Raw genomic sequence first — 14,193 nt, forward strand, 5'->3', positions numbered from 1 at the left:
AGTGGGTGTGTCTTGCAATGGACTGGCGCCAATTCCAGTTAATTCACGTGCCCTGTCCAGTACTGTCGAGATAGGCTCCGGCATCCCATAGCCCTGAAATGGTTCGGTGTTGGATGAATGTACAAAGCTGCAATCACTCACTTTTTATTTCTGTGCATCACATCTATAAATTTTAAAAGAGATTATCTGGGATTCACGTGACACCATTCAATATTGTATGTATTAAAACACACACTGTAAGGGATATGCCATTAATAAATAAATGAAGAGCATCACTATTATTGCCAAAGTGTATCCTATTTGATTAATAACTTCCACGGAATCCCGATTTGCATTGGAATTCGTCGATTTTTTTTATTATTAATGTTAGATCATACAGCACGAAACGAGTTAACTGTGCCTTTAAAACGCCTGTCAGCCGAGATCGCCGCTGCTCCGCCGTATTCTATCGGTTAGTTTCGCCCAGTGGTGGAAGTGAGCATGCGCGGTATGAGTTGGGCTGGAAAAGGCTGAGAAGAGGAGCCTGAAAGGTGAAGTAAGTTTTGTGTTTTACAGTCTATAACAATTTATGTTTGAGCTAATTCTTTCTGAATGAATTATTCTGTTTCAGCAAAATATAACCTTCTGATAGTTCACAAATCAGCAGGTTTGAGGAACGACAGTACACTGTTAATCGCCTGCCACCCGTCTTCTTGTTCTTTCGCTCTTCCGATTTCAATTCTGTATTATCGTTTATGTCTTTTGCAAACAACAGATTTAAGTAACGGCACCCCGTAGGACAATGCGCCTGTCTCGGAGGAAACAAATGGATTTTGTTTTTCGGGTTGTGGGACACATCCAGCGTTTGCTCGAGCACCGGACTGATCTTTCTCCTTGTGATGCGAAATCGGCGCACGGCGTTCGTGACTCAACAACAAAAGCCTCGCTCTAGAGTGGTCTTTGACAATCACTCTTTTTATCGGACTCGGCAGTTCTGTGTTTCCATTTGGCTCCCACCTACCCCTCCCTCCATTCAGCTAGTCATCTGACTCCAGTGAGATAATTTGCGGTCACTGGAGAAACAAATGACAACGTGGGTACGATCACGTCTAATGAATGTCTTTATTACTACTGGCGACTGCTAATCCGTAAGAGCAGACACGAGCAAACTGCGATATTTAAACGCATACTTGATTAAAAAAAATAATAAAAATAAAAGCGAGAGTGTGCCTGATATTGCCCGACAAACTCGCAACGCAGCGACGTCAGAAAGTTGCGTTCAGTTTAGTTGATTTGTCATATCCTTAATTGCTACGGCTGAAATCGCAATCAGTACTCTTTAAAAATATTCATTTAATACTGTACGCCGAATATCGTTACTCATAAAAAGGTTTTGATACAGTGAGAATTTATTATATGTAAATTCAAACAGCTCTAATCATTTTCACGTGTGTACGTTGTTTTAGCCCCATATCGACCCATCTTTACACTCTCTTAATGCAATCCAGGGTGCCAGCCGGAGCCTGTTCGGGCCGCATTTATGTGCAAGTAGAGACCCAGTGCTTTGAATGCTTTCAGATGTCATTTGGGTGTGTGCTCATTGTGTTTGTAGGGCAGCTTTGAATCTGATGTCTAGCGAGTTTGTGTATTTCAATAATTAGTCCGTTGTTTTCAAGCCTTTATTCCCTCAAAGATAAACTTATTTGTTAAAGATTAATTTCAGTAACTAGGAAGACGTTTGGTGTGTTTTTCAACTGTCCACATTCCATGTACAATTCTTATCAGTTGTCAGTTTCATAATGTACTCCATTTGAGTATATTTTATTTAATTTCACAGTCCACACTGCCAGATTTATTAGGAAGGCAAAATTGACCAAGTACAACTGGGTTTATCATGTGTTGGCCAGGTATCCCACCCAAAGTACCTTCCTTAGTGTATGTGGTAGGGATCGCATGATACCCAGTACAGTACTGAATAAGTAGGGTTTATAAAATGAAAGGATGAAAGTGGATTAAACTGGTTCAGGAAATGAGTGAATAGTAATCAAAATTAAAGCTAATCAGAAGATTTAGAAGAATAATGTATAATATCAGTTCTGATTTTTGAGTTTTTGTTGTCTTCTCCTCCATTGCCAACTGACCACACCTCAGTTCTTATGTAAATGTGACTTAAATTTGCCTTTTTTTTTTTATGCAGATAAGGTTTTAAAGGCAGTTTGCACCAAAAAATTATTTTGTACTACAGTAGTTACATACACCACGTTGTTTGTAGTGAGAGCTACTTCTAATCTCCAAATTTATTGAGAACAGGAATGGTAAAATTCCTGATACAGTGGATTCACTGGGGGCACACATTGAACATCAGCAGACAATATCAAAAGATTCATTATAATAATGATTACGGTGTATAAGTTCTTAAACCCATCCTCCAGGCAGATGTTCAAAAAGCATATGTTTCAATTGCACACATTCCTGAGCAGTGCCTACAAAAATCTTCCAGCCTCAATTTAGATAGATGTAATCACTACGGACATGAAATAGAGGTTTACTTCAGAGCTTTGCCTTGTCTAATTCCCACTACTTGATCAGTTCCAAACATCTAGTTGGCTCTTGTTTTAGTTTTGAATAAGGGGATTGATTATTAAGTAGGCACCTCTTATTCTACCTCTGACTCACTGGTCATTGTTTACTGTCTTATCTCTCTGTTAAAGATAATCTTTTACTTATTCTGGCAGTTAATGTTTTCTAGGTAGCACAAAATAGCTGCTGCACATGTCTCAAAACTATCACAGAAACGGTCTTCCATTTTTATCTTTTTCACAAGTCAAAGAAAAAAGCATATTGATGGCATTTCTGAAAACTAATATTTCGATTTTTATAGAAGGTTGTGTACTTGGGCATGAGACGATGGTGTAAGTGTTCAGTGTGCGTATTTATGCTCATGCTACTGTAGCAGAGGTTATCTTAAATTCTTGATAAGGTTTTTAATTATGAAATATTTGTGTACCATCTTCACTCTAAGAGAACACAATCAATTTCAGTTATGTTACACAATGAATTCAAGTTGGTATTTTAATACATTAACAATTCTTTTTTTTTTATCATGTATCCTGAAGAAGGTGATGTTACATTTTGGCCAGACAAACTATTAAGAATTTCATTGTGACATTACTACTACTACCACTTGTACTACATTCAGGGTAATAAGTTACTCGCAAGATTTTAACAATAGTTGGCCACCCTGTTAGTTACCTAAATTAAAACCTTCATAAGCCATCATCGGAGAGATTAACCATTATTTGCCATATGCAGACATGTAATGCTTGGTTGATTGAAATTGGAGCCAGAAAGGTGTATAATTTACATTAGATGGATTCAGAGTGTCACTGTTGACTTTTACTATGATAGAGACAGTCTTACCTATTAATTTATTAATATCACATGCAGTTGTGGTGAATTTTTTGCTGTCCCTGCCCTTGTGCTTTAAGGGCAACATTTTTTAATTTTGGGGCATTCTTGTCCTTTGTCCTCAATTATTTCCAATGATATTCACATTCCTAAGTGTAATTATGTTAACATGTATGCCAAGCATTTTGTCTAATTAGAATATTGTCCATATAGTCCATAATACTAGTTTCTAACACCAAAGTAACTTTGAAAAAATTTTGTGAGTCATAGTTACATACCACAAACTCAAGAATAAAAATAGTAAGCAAGCAATGAAGTTCACAAGATGACATTTCACATCCCGTGGAGCTCTTGTTTTAGGTCTATTCATATGCCTTCCAGCAGTGGACAGTTTCTGATCTCACTTAAAAGCTTCCCTCTTCTGCATTAAAATCATTGTAACTGTAATGGTGTTCTTATTCTATCTTCTTTAACACCATGCTGTTATCTACTTCACTGAATTACTTGGTTTGTTTTCTATTTGCATTTGCTTTAGACTTTAATTGTAAAATATTATTGTTGTATTTACTGTTTGTTTTGAAATGTATCCTCCTTTGCTTTGTTAGGCAGTGACATATTTAATGATTGCTGCTATGTGAAATAAATGTCATGGACCAGAGTTAAATGTTATTATCTGTTATGATTAATGTAATTGACAATCAAGCCCTAATATTTAGCAAAAGTTATGTTTTGTATTCTTTTGAGTGTAACTTATATACTTTCTGCTTAGTCATGAGTGGCGTGGGGGTAAGAGACACATGTAGAATGGTGAGTAGGTCTAGCAGCATGGAGCCCTGGTTTGACATTTGTGTGGTGTATTTTATTTTAATAGGGTTGTAATTTTATAACCATTTAGGCTTTGCATGACTTCTAGGAACCTGAAAGCTTTCTGTTGCAACATTAATGTGCTAGTCCAGAGATTCTTTGACCCAAATGTTTTCTACGCATACTGCCTACACTCATAAGCTGCATGTTTGTGGAATGTATTTCAGATATTTTTATGAATTTACTGCAAACTCACACTGGCAGCTGCAGTCTTTTAGATGAATGGCAAGTGTAACCCCTCATCCATAACACTGCAACTTTGTGCAACTATTAGGTGTTAAGGTCTACTTATATTAGGTATTTAGTAAAACTGGGGGAATCCAGCACACTCGTAAGCCCAGACACTCAGACTCCTCACAGTCTCTCGAGTGCCCCGATCAGAGCCTCCATTGACTCCGCAAAGATCACAGCATCATCAGCAAAGTCACGATCCATGAATATTTCTTCACCAACAGATGCCCCTCAGCCGCTGGACCCCACAACCTTGTCCATACAAGTACTGAACAGAGTAGGAGCAAGAACACACCCCTGACGAACACCAGAATCAACTGGGGAAAAACGCAGAGGTCCTGCCTCCACTTTGCACAGTACCAGTGTACAGGCCGGCCATGATATCCAACAACCTCGAGGGGATCCCGCAAACCCTCAGGATATCCCACAGGGCAGCTTGATCAACTGAGTCGAACGCTTTGCGAAAATCGACGAAGGCTGCAAAGAAACTCTTGCCGATATTCACATTTGCTCTCCATGAGAACCCTGAGTACCAGGATGTGGTCAATGGTAGACTTCTTAGGTGTAAAACCAAGATCCAGGCCTTTTAATGACCTCTTGGGTACAGCCATCAGCAGTGTGTCTGTTTGTGGAGAGAGTGTCAACCTCTTTGAGAGGTTTACTTACCTTGGCAGTGACATTCAAGTCTCTGGTGACTCTTCCTATGAAGTCAACAGACGGATTGGGAGAGCATGGGGGGGGGTCATGAGGTCGCTGGAAAGGGGTGTGTGGTGCTCCGGATATCTATGCAAAAGGACAAAGGTCCAAGTCTTTAGAGTCCTGGTGCTTCCTGTCTTGCTATATGGTTATGAGACATGGACGCTATCCAGTGACATGAGACGAAGACTGGGCTCCTTTGGTACTGTGTCTTTTCGGAGAATCCGTGGCTACCGTTGGTTTGACTTTGTGCCGAATGAGCGGTTGCTCATGGAGTCCCGAATGAGGCACATTACCTGCATTGTGAGGGAGTGTCAGTTACGGAGTCCCACTAATGTGGCATGTTTCCCCAATGGTGTTCCGGCTCGTAAGATCCTCATTGTTGGGGACCCGAGTGGCTGGACCAGGCCAAGGGGTCGCCCACATAACACCTGGCTGAGGCAGATAGAGGGTCATTTCCGGAGGGTGAGACTGGACCGCGTGTCTGCCTGGGGGGGTTGCAAACCGGGAACCCGAGCTGTTTCGTCATGTTGTGGGTGCGGCAATGCACTGTACCAGTCAGTGCATGCTTCCCAACTTGACTTGACTTGGGGGAATCCAACTCCTTATTTTCTCATTATTTTCTAGCTGTTGGTTAAGCAAAAGGAGAAAGAAAAACAAATACCCTAAATTTTAAAAAAAGAATCCATTAAAATTGAGATCAAAAAAGTTTTGTTGAATTAGCAGTAGTAATTTGCTACAAATTAAGAAAGTGGCTGGAACAAAAACATGCAGCTGTTGTGGCCCTCCAAGATATGGGTTTGATACTACTGTTCTGGAGTAGCATGAGTAAAGGTACATTTGTTTAGATACTGGCAGTTGCTTAAATGGAACATTAAAAAAAAAAAGTCTTAATCTACAAGACCAAGATTTTGGTTTATTACTATGTTTGTTTGTGAATATACATTTGTCTGTCAGAGTGATCAATAAAACAGATACTATTAAAATCTGATTTGTCTAGTTCTAGAAAACAAACACTTTTTCAGTAATTTACCCCTTTTAGGTATCCACAATTGGATCACTTTTTTTAATCTTGAATCACGTATTTAATCTTGTAATGTCATTAGTTCTACATAGTATTCTCCAGAATCGCACAATCCAGGCACAAGTATCAGTACTGTAAAATTCCAGAAACATACTGGTTTGATTGATTGATTGAGCAAAATCTCTCCATCTAAAGAGACAGGTTTGCTTCATTTAATATAAATTTGTTTTAGTATTATTTTTTTTACTTGAAATGATCATATTGGGCTGTCTTGCAGTATTTTATTGCACAGGATTATTTAGGAAGTATCATCCTATGCTGAACAAATAAGATGAAAAAAAAAAAATCTTTTTGAGCCCACTCCACACCGTTAGTGCAGCATGTTTGCAGAGATCTTAAACAACTCCGCACATCCACATAAAAATGACAATGGTGAGCTTTCTTGAAGGCTTTTACTGGACATACCTTTTTGTAAACAGAAATATACACAAAAGAACATACAGGTATTTACAGGTGTACAACCAAAGACAATAAATAGGAAGGAATGATTTACAAAGCAGTATATAGCAGACAGTTTACAAAGCTTTAACACTTTACAAGGCGAGTGATTTCCTGGGTCACATTGTGACAAGAGATGCATGTAGACAGAGATTCAGTACCACACCTAACCAAACCCAGAGGTTTATATACCTTAAAAATATATATTTTGGATATGACAGAAACAAGAGGGAATGGGGTGCCTACGTGAGACACAAGAGGTGTATTGTATTTAAATATTCATTATGGGACCTATGTGCTTTACATGAGTTTTATGGATATTTATAACACCACTGTGAGTGTGGGTTTCGACTAACAGGTGTTGTAATAAATGACAAGACAAAGGGGGGGAGCACAGTTCAACAAATAACAGTAACAGCTAACAGTACTTGGGGCAGAACAATTTTTTTTTGTCTTAATTAATAACTAATACATTTTAATCAAATAATGTGTTGGAATGGAATATTCCTGTTTTAATTAAACTCTTGCAATGACTAGTATGGGTGTCACAAGGTGTGTGGGTTTTTTTTTTTTTTTTTTTTTTTGGTACCAATTTCAAAAAATGCTGAAAATGTAACACTACTAGGTTATTTTGTTTTTTTACGGCATCCGTACCAAAGTGAAATCCGGTACCACAATGATGAGTGACTGCAAATAGTATGTGGTAAAAGTGTGAGTAAATACTACACCATACAGTATGAAAGTGGCAGATAGTGTTATAGCACTGCATTAGTTTTAACACATCTCAAGAAAGAATTGAAGCGTGTAATTGCTGGATTGATTTAAAAAAAAAAAAAGGGGGGGGTGGGCAAAATAGCAATTATAGAATTAGCTCAGAAGTAGATTTGTGCATGCTTTGAGAGTACATGATGTCATTGATCAGATTAGAGTTGCTTATTAATTTTTATTTCAAGAAGTAGGAGAGGATAAGCAAGGTAAGTTTGTTTGCTAGTAATTTTGCTATCTACGAGTTAATAGCTTATAATGTCATGTGCTACACTATCCCAATGAAGGAACGGTGGCTTTGCATTCATTCAGAGATTGTTCACCTACAGATATCCATCTGGTCATCCATCTATTTTGTAATCGACACCAGGGTCACACATTTAGGACTGTGGGATGTGGGAGAAAACTGCACGGCATCAGTGCTAACAGCTGCAGCAACTAAAATCAAGGCAAGGTTCAAATGAATTGGCTCTTTGGTTTATGTACATCGGTGATGAAATGAGCTGCTCCATTTTGTTAATATCAAAATACATTTTTTTTAAGTGCTTTGAAGCATAAATAATGTCTCTGTAGTAATACAACATGTACTGTGTTAACAGAAACATAACCATACATCTCAATGTCTTACTGTATGTATGGGCAAAGAAGTGGGTGGTAAGGCTAAAAGTACAGATCAGGGTCTAAATGTTCTGATGGTTTTGGTAGATATTGGTAAAATATATTTGTAGATACTTTGACACTAAAACATAATCAATAAATGTATTTATTAAAGAGTAATTGTGCACACAGGTGTGTCTTTTACCTATCAAAATGCTTCTTAAGATTCTGCTACTCAAATATTTCGATTTGATATCAGCCACCCACCTCTCCAGAAACAATAAAAATATAGCATCTTTTACTAACACACTCATGCCATTCCTGCAAAGTACAGCCCAAGACTCAATTTTTTTTCTTTCCTCTCTTTCTTTACATTGAGACGCCAACCAAGTTGAACTGGATATTTGATAGACTCGGTTATTACACAAATTTCATATAGGTAATGTCTCTTTGTATGAAATGTATAAGTCACATATACACAACGAGAAAATCCAATTTCCAGTTTCTTTTTGCATGCAAAGATTTGCACATTTTGTCTCATACATAGATTGAATGGCAGGCTTTTAATGAACTTGTGCCACTATGATTCCACTGTGCCTTGTGAAGAGGTTTGCTCTGAAAGGGCTTTTGTATGTTGTACAGAGACGTATGTTTACATCTCTGCTATGAGAAGATATTATTTCATATAGAAAGTAGATCTTGGTCCAAAGATTGTCTACTGAATTTCACTACTTGAATTCTGTTTCTGTTTCAGCTGCTACATTCTGCACTGGCTTCAAATAACTGTGCTTGACTTTAGGGAATCATTTCCTGACTTGGTCAGTCAAGTCGTTAACCTCTTTGTTAGAACCTTGAACTTGGGAATGCCTTTTACCTTGGAATGGCTGGTGGCAGATCTCAAATATGACTTGCTGTATGCTAGGGCTGAACAATTAATTGATTTCAAATTGAAATCATGGTTTGAAACAATAAGATTATCAAATCGTAAAGGACGTGGTTTAGGATGCAAGTTATGCAGAAACGTTGACATTTGGCTGTAAAAGAACGGTTGTTTATTTTATTGACACTAAATTTGCAGGTCTGTTTTTGCACATCACTTCTACTAAACTTGCAACTAGACCCCTTTTTTTTTTTTTTTTGCCATTGCGGTGCTCTTTCATAAGTCGGACCTGTCACTGTAGGTGGCCTCAGGGTTCCTTGCCTGTCCAAGCAGACCGCTAGAGCCATCCATTAATAATTTTAATAATGAGGAAAAACACTCTTTCATATATACAATGTACAGACTGTATGTACTTGTAGATTCACAAGGAATTGAATTGGTTATTTATTTTTTGATTGATAGGTGCCTTTCTAGCTAATATGATCACATAACCAGACTGGTTATTCGGTGTACACGGGAACCCGGCATCACCTTTAGTAGTCACCAATGTGAACCATTAATAATTTCAAAGCATAGCGCATCACATGGAAAAAAAATTTCATTATAGATATTTCAAAATGCTGGGCATTGAGCCTATTCCTTAATTACATGGCTATCTACCTGATAATCTCACCGGAAGTTCTTCTTATTGGCAACAGAATTCAGCTATCAAATGGTATGAGCTGAGGCGCTGAACAGAGTTGGACTGTGTAACATGCCAAGTTCGATCACCGTACATGATGACCTAAACATGGACAATCCTAACCAAATTGAACTGATGAAGCTTCATATTGGGCAAGTTTTTACTTTCATCTCTGTTTGTGCTAAGCTACGCATGGGCGCGTGCCCCTCAGCCACTGCATTGTCTCTTTTACTATATACATATGTGCTGTCTGGCTTGGTGATGCACTAGTCTGATAATCCAATGTGTTATTAATATAGTCTGTAACACTTTATTAATATTCTAAAGCAATGTGTTTATTGACTTGTTTTATTTTGGAGGCCTTGGCTTAATGCTGTTTATCAGTTAACTCTGCTGTGTGGTGTCTAAGTGGGAGGTCTACTGTGTTAATGATAGCTTGTCTGCTGCTCAAAGTGGCAACAACCTCTTGTTACAAAGCATCTTTTTAAACTAGTGCTTGATTGATCACTGTGTCAACATGTCTGCTCTTCATTTGTTAACACTAGAATTACCAGAGCCTACAAAAAAACTCGTAGATCCGTCCCACCTTAAATCGCTTCTTAAATCCGTTCGCACCTCTCCGCCATCGTCTTTTGTCTTCTAAATGTGTAGATAAAGACAAGCTGTAAGCAGCTGGCTATTCCATCCCCCCATCGACTTAGAATGTGCACGAACTTCTCCCAGCTCATGCCTTGATCGATTATATGGGAGTGGAGTTTTAGAGTAGAAATAATAGATCTGTTATTTGGAACACACGCATTTCATGTGTGTTCCGTTTCTACAGTAATCTGTGTAAACACATTTTTAAAACATTTTTTCATATTCTAGTAGTAAATGACAAAATGTAGGCATAAACTATATAATGTATGAAACCTGAAGTCCAAATATCAAAGAAACACTTTCATGAAAGGTACAAATATAACAGAACAAGTGCGCTTTTATTCAAAAATATAGTTGCTGAAAAAAAAGCCGCCTTAGTGTGCGACATTGACACTCTTTTACTATGACTGCTGCTGTGGCGCAACAGTATCAGTTGCTGACTGGGAATCAAGAGATCGCGAGTTTGATTCTGCTCAACTTCATTTTGAGAAGTGAACTGCTCTTATTTTTACTATTTTAGAATAAAAAGGTACAATTAATTTCAGCCTGTAACAGCCGGTGTAACTTATGATATTTGTAAAGGTTGGCTTTGTTTTTGTTTTTTGTTTTTTTTGTTTGTTTTTTTTTTATTCACTTTTCATTCTCTCAGTAACGTTCAGGATCCTTCCCTACCCCATCTGACACTGCTGTTTTCACATAAAGATGCGCTATAGCTCTGCAGTGTATCATGATACATACGACTGCGTGTTTTTTTTTTTCCCCAATCTTGCCAGTCCCCACATGTTGCTGTATGCTGTTTCTTTTGTACTCCAGGACATTCAGAGGAAAGCATAGTAAAGAGCAGTAACTTCAGCGCTATATGCAATCATCAGACACTCCCCATCTGACACTGCTGTTTTCACATAAAGACGTGCTATAGTTTACCCAAGGAGCGCCCTTCCTACATTTACGACATGTGTACTTGTTGCAGTGTACACACCTCTCTGTGCTATGGTTCCTATTACACTGAACAAGCACCTGTAATTTGCAGCTCTATTCATTATCTCAAAACACCACGCACATTCACAGTAATTCCCAGTTAAGTCCACCACTCACACCCATGCCCACAACCATACAGAACTGATTCCACATCAGAGAATTTCCAGTTCCAGCATAAATCCACACATGATTTGACGCTGTTCGTTTTCAAATAATATTGCATTAGTGCGATGATGTTTTTTTCACATATATTGTCTTTCTTTCAGGTGTGTAATAGAAACCACAGCATAGAGAGAAGTGAGTACATTGTAACAGGTACACACGTTGTAAATGTAAGAAAGACGATCCTTGCGTGTGTGTGAACTGTTCACATTTGAATCTTATCATTGCATATAGCGCTGTCTTATTCAGTGCGTGCAAGAACATGCAGGTGGCAAGTTGCTGTATGCTACAACATGCTGGCGGTGACCAACGCACATTTTAAAAAAAGCGACAAATATATGTGACGTTTTGATGAAATCATTTTATGACGCGAATAGTACCAATCACAAAACATCGTCTAAGTAATGCAATATTATTTGAAAACGAACAGCGTCGGAACGGGTGTGAATTTATACTGTGGCGCTGTTAGAGTTAGATCAGAAGCTGAATAAGCTCCTGTTCTGACTCTTAAGTAAAAAAGCATGAATTAATCAACAGAAATAACCGCGATCGACATTTTAAACTTGACGATTTACAGTGCATACCGATTTATAAATTTTATGTCCGTTTGAGGTTACAAAGAAAAAAAAAAAAAACACTTCCTCCCCAGAGAGGCATCGAACTCGGGTCTCTAAGGCACGGCAAGGCTGCTGTGCTCTGATTCTGCAAATCTTAGCGTTACGCCACGGAAGGTGTTATATATTCCTTGAACCTTTTGTGAAAGTGTTTATTTGGTGTTTGAACGTCAGGCTTCACACATTCTATAGTTTATGCCTACATTTTGTAACATTTATTACTACAATATGAAAAAGTTTGTTTTAACAATGTGTTTACACAGATTCCTGTAGAAACGGAACACACATGAAATACGTGTGTTCCAAATAACGATCTATTATTTCCACTGTAAAACTCCAGTAGTTCAGTCACTCCCAGATAATCAAACAAGGCATGAGCTGAGAAAACTTAGTGAACGTTCTGCGACGGTGGGGGATGGAATAGCCGGCTGCTTGCTGCTCGTCTTAATCGGCACATTTAGAAGACAAAAGAGAGGTGAGAACGGTTTTAAGGTGGGCTGGATTTACAAGTTTTTTCGTAGACTCTGGTAATTCTAGTGTTAAAAAGTGCAATAGGATTCACTTTATTTAAAATTAAAACAGGTGCAGTACAATCTACCTGCTCGTTAACCTAAGTTCAAATATATTCAAATATTTACTTATTTTTAATTTGAATGTTCAAACCTAGTATTTTTTGTCTAATCTGATAGCCCTTGCAGACAATATTAAATTTCCAATGCTGAACAAAGTGGCTCGCAAATTGCAGTTGACTGTCAGAGAGACTGTTTAGTGCTGGGGCAATGTAGTCACATGTCAATGTTCATGTCTGAAACCAGCAAAGGCTGACATTCTGTTCATCATTTACCTATCTCCTTTATAATTGTACCATTCTGCAAACTTGTATGAAGTTTTCCTTTTTAACTTATTTATGTTATTTGTATGTGATGTTATGTTCTGTTATAAGCAACTTCAAATCTACCAAGTCAAATTCCTGTACATTAAGTACTGATGAATAAAAGTGATTCAGATTCTGGTGTTCTTGACAACAAATCTATAAAGACCACAATGAGTATTGATAAGTAGAGATGTCAAGGAAGGAAGTATTATGTAAGATTTATTTTTTTAGTAATTTTAAGATTTTTAGTTGTTCTGCTCTATATCTTATAGTGGCAGGCTGAGAAAAGTTAAAGTATAAATGCTGATGTTCTGTTTTCTTTGAATGTGCAATATTTAGTTATTTTGTGTAACATTTATTTTACCACACTTATATTAACTTCACCTGTTTGTTGTCTGGTACAAATCATGTAATCGATATTCAATCCACTTCCTATTGTCCAAATGACTTGAAATTTTGCACACTTACTCACTTCTGATGACAAGACATGAATCAATAATCAGTTTCATTAATTGATTGATTAATCAATGTTAATTAAGAAATGAAATTTTCATATGAAGAATAGTTAAAGATTTCACCAATAGATGGCGCTAGTAACAGATAGCAATATTAAAGGAAGTGTTAAAATATTGATTACAAAATTATACTAAAACCCAAGACTAAAAAGTTGAAAATTTTATTTATATATATATACTTTTTAAAAACCACGCTTATACTAAGTTAAAATGTGTACTAAAAAGTAAAAAAAATGTCTCTCATACATCACTTGTAAAATAAAAGCGTGGGCGCTTTTCATCAATCAACATTCAAAAAACACTTCTTAAAATCTTAGCAATGATGAAAAGCGCCCACGCTTTTATTTTACGAGTGATGTATGAGACTTATTTTTTACCTTTTAGTACACTTCTTAACTTAATATAGGCAAGGTTTTTAAAAAGTGTGTGTGTGTGTATAATATATATATATATATATATATATAATATACTAGCAAAATACCCGCGCTTCGCAGCGGAGAAGTAGTGTGTTAAAGAGGTTATGAAAAACTAAAGGAAACATTTTAAAAATAACGTAACATGATTGTCAATGTAATTGTGTTGTCATTGTTATGAGTGTTGCTGTCATATATATATATATATAATATATATATATATATATATATATATATATACAGTAATCCCTCCTCCATCGCGGGGGTTGCGTTCCAGAGCCACCCGCGAAATAAGAAAATCCGCGAAGTAGAAACCATATGTTTATATGGTTATTTTTATATTGTCATGCTTGGGTCACAGATTTGCGCAGAAA

The 14,193-nt window shown here is 37.2% G+C and overlaps 1 protein-coding gene across 2 annotated transcripts in view; it reads left to right on the top strand.

Moving 5' to 3' along the window:
• Positions 1-415: 415 nt before the first annotated feature.
• The window catches only part of prrg1 (proline rich Gla (G-carboxyglutamic acid) 1), a 91,812-nt gene continuing 78,034 nt past the window's right edge, over positions 416-14,193 (top strand). Inside the window, exon 1 of one of the 2 annotated variants that reach the window (XM_028799721.2) lies at positions 416-535. The gene's annotated coding sequence lies outside the window, so the exon portion shown is untranslated. The remainder of the gene's footprint in view (positions 536-14,193) is intronic. The other variant, XM_028799722.2, reaches the window with a different exon arrangement.

Source organism: Erpetoichthys calabaricus, chromosome 4 (assembly GCF_900747795.2).
Source record: "Erpetoichthys calabaricus chromosome 4, fErpCal1.3, whole genome shotgun sequence".
Taxonomy (NCBI): Eukaryota; Metazoa; Chordata; class Cladistia; order Polypteriformes; family Polypteridae; genus Erpetoichthys; species Erpetoichthys calabaricus.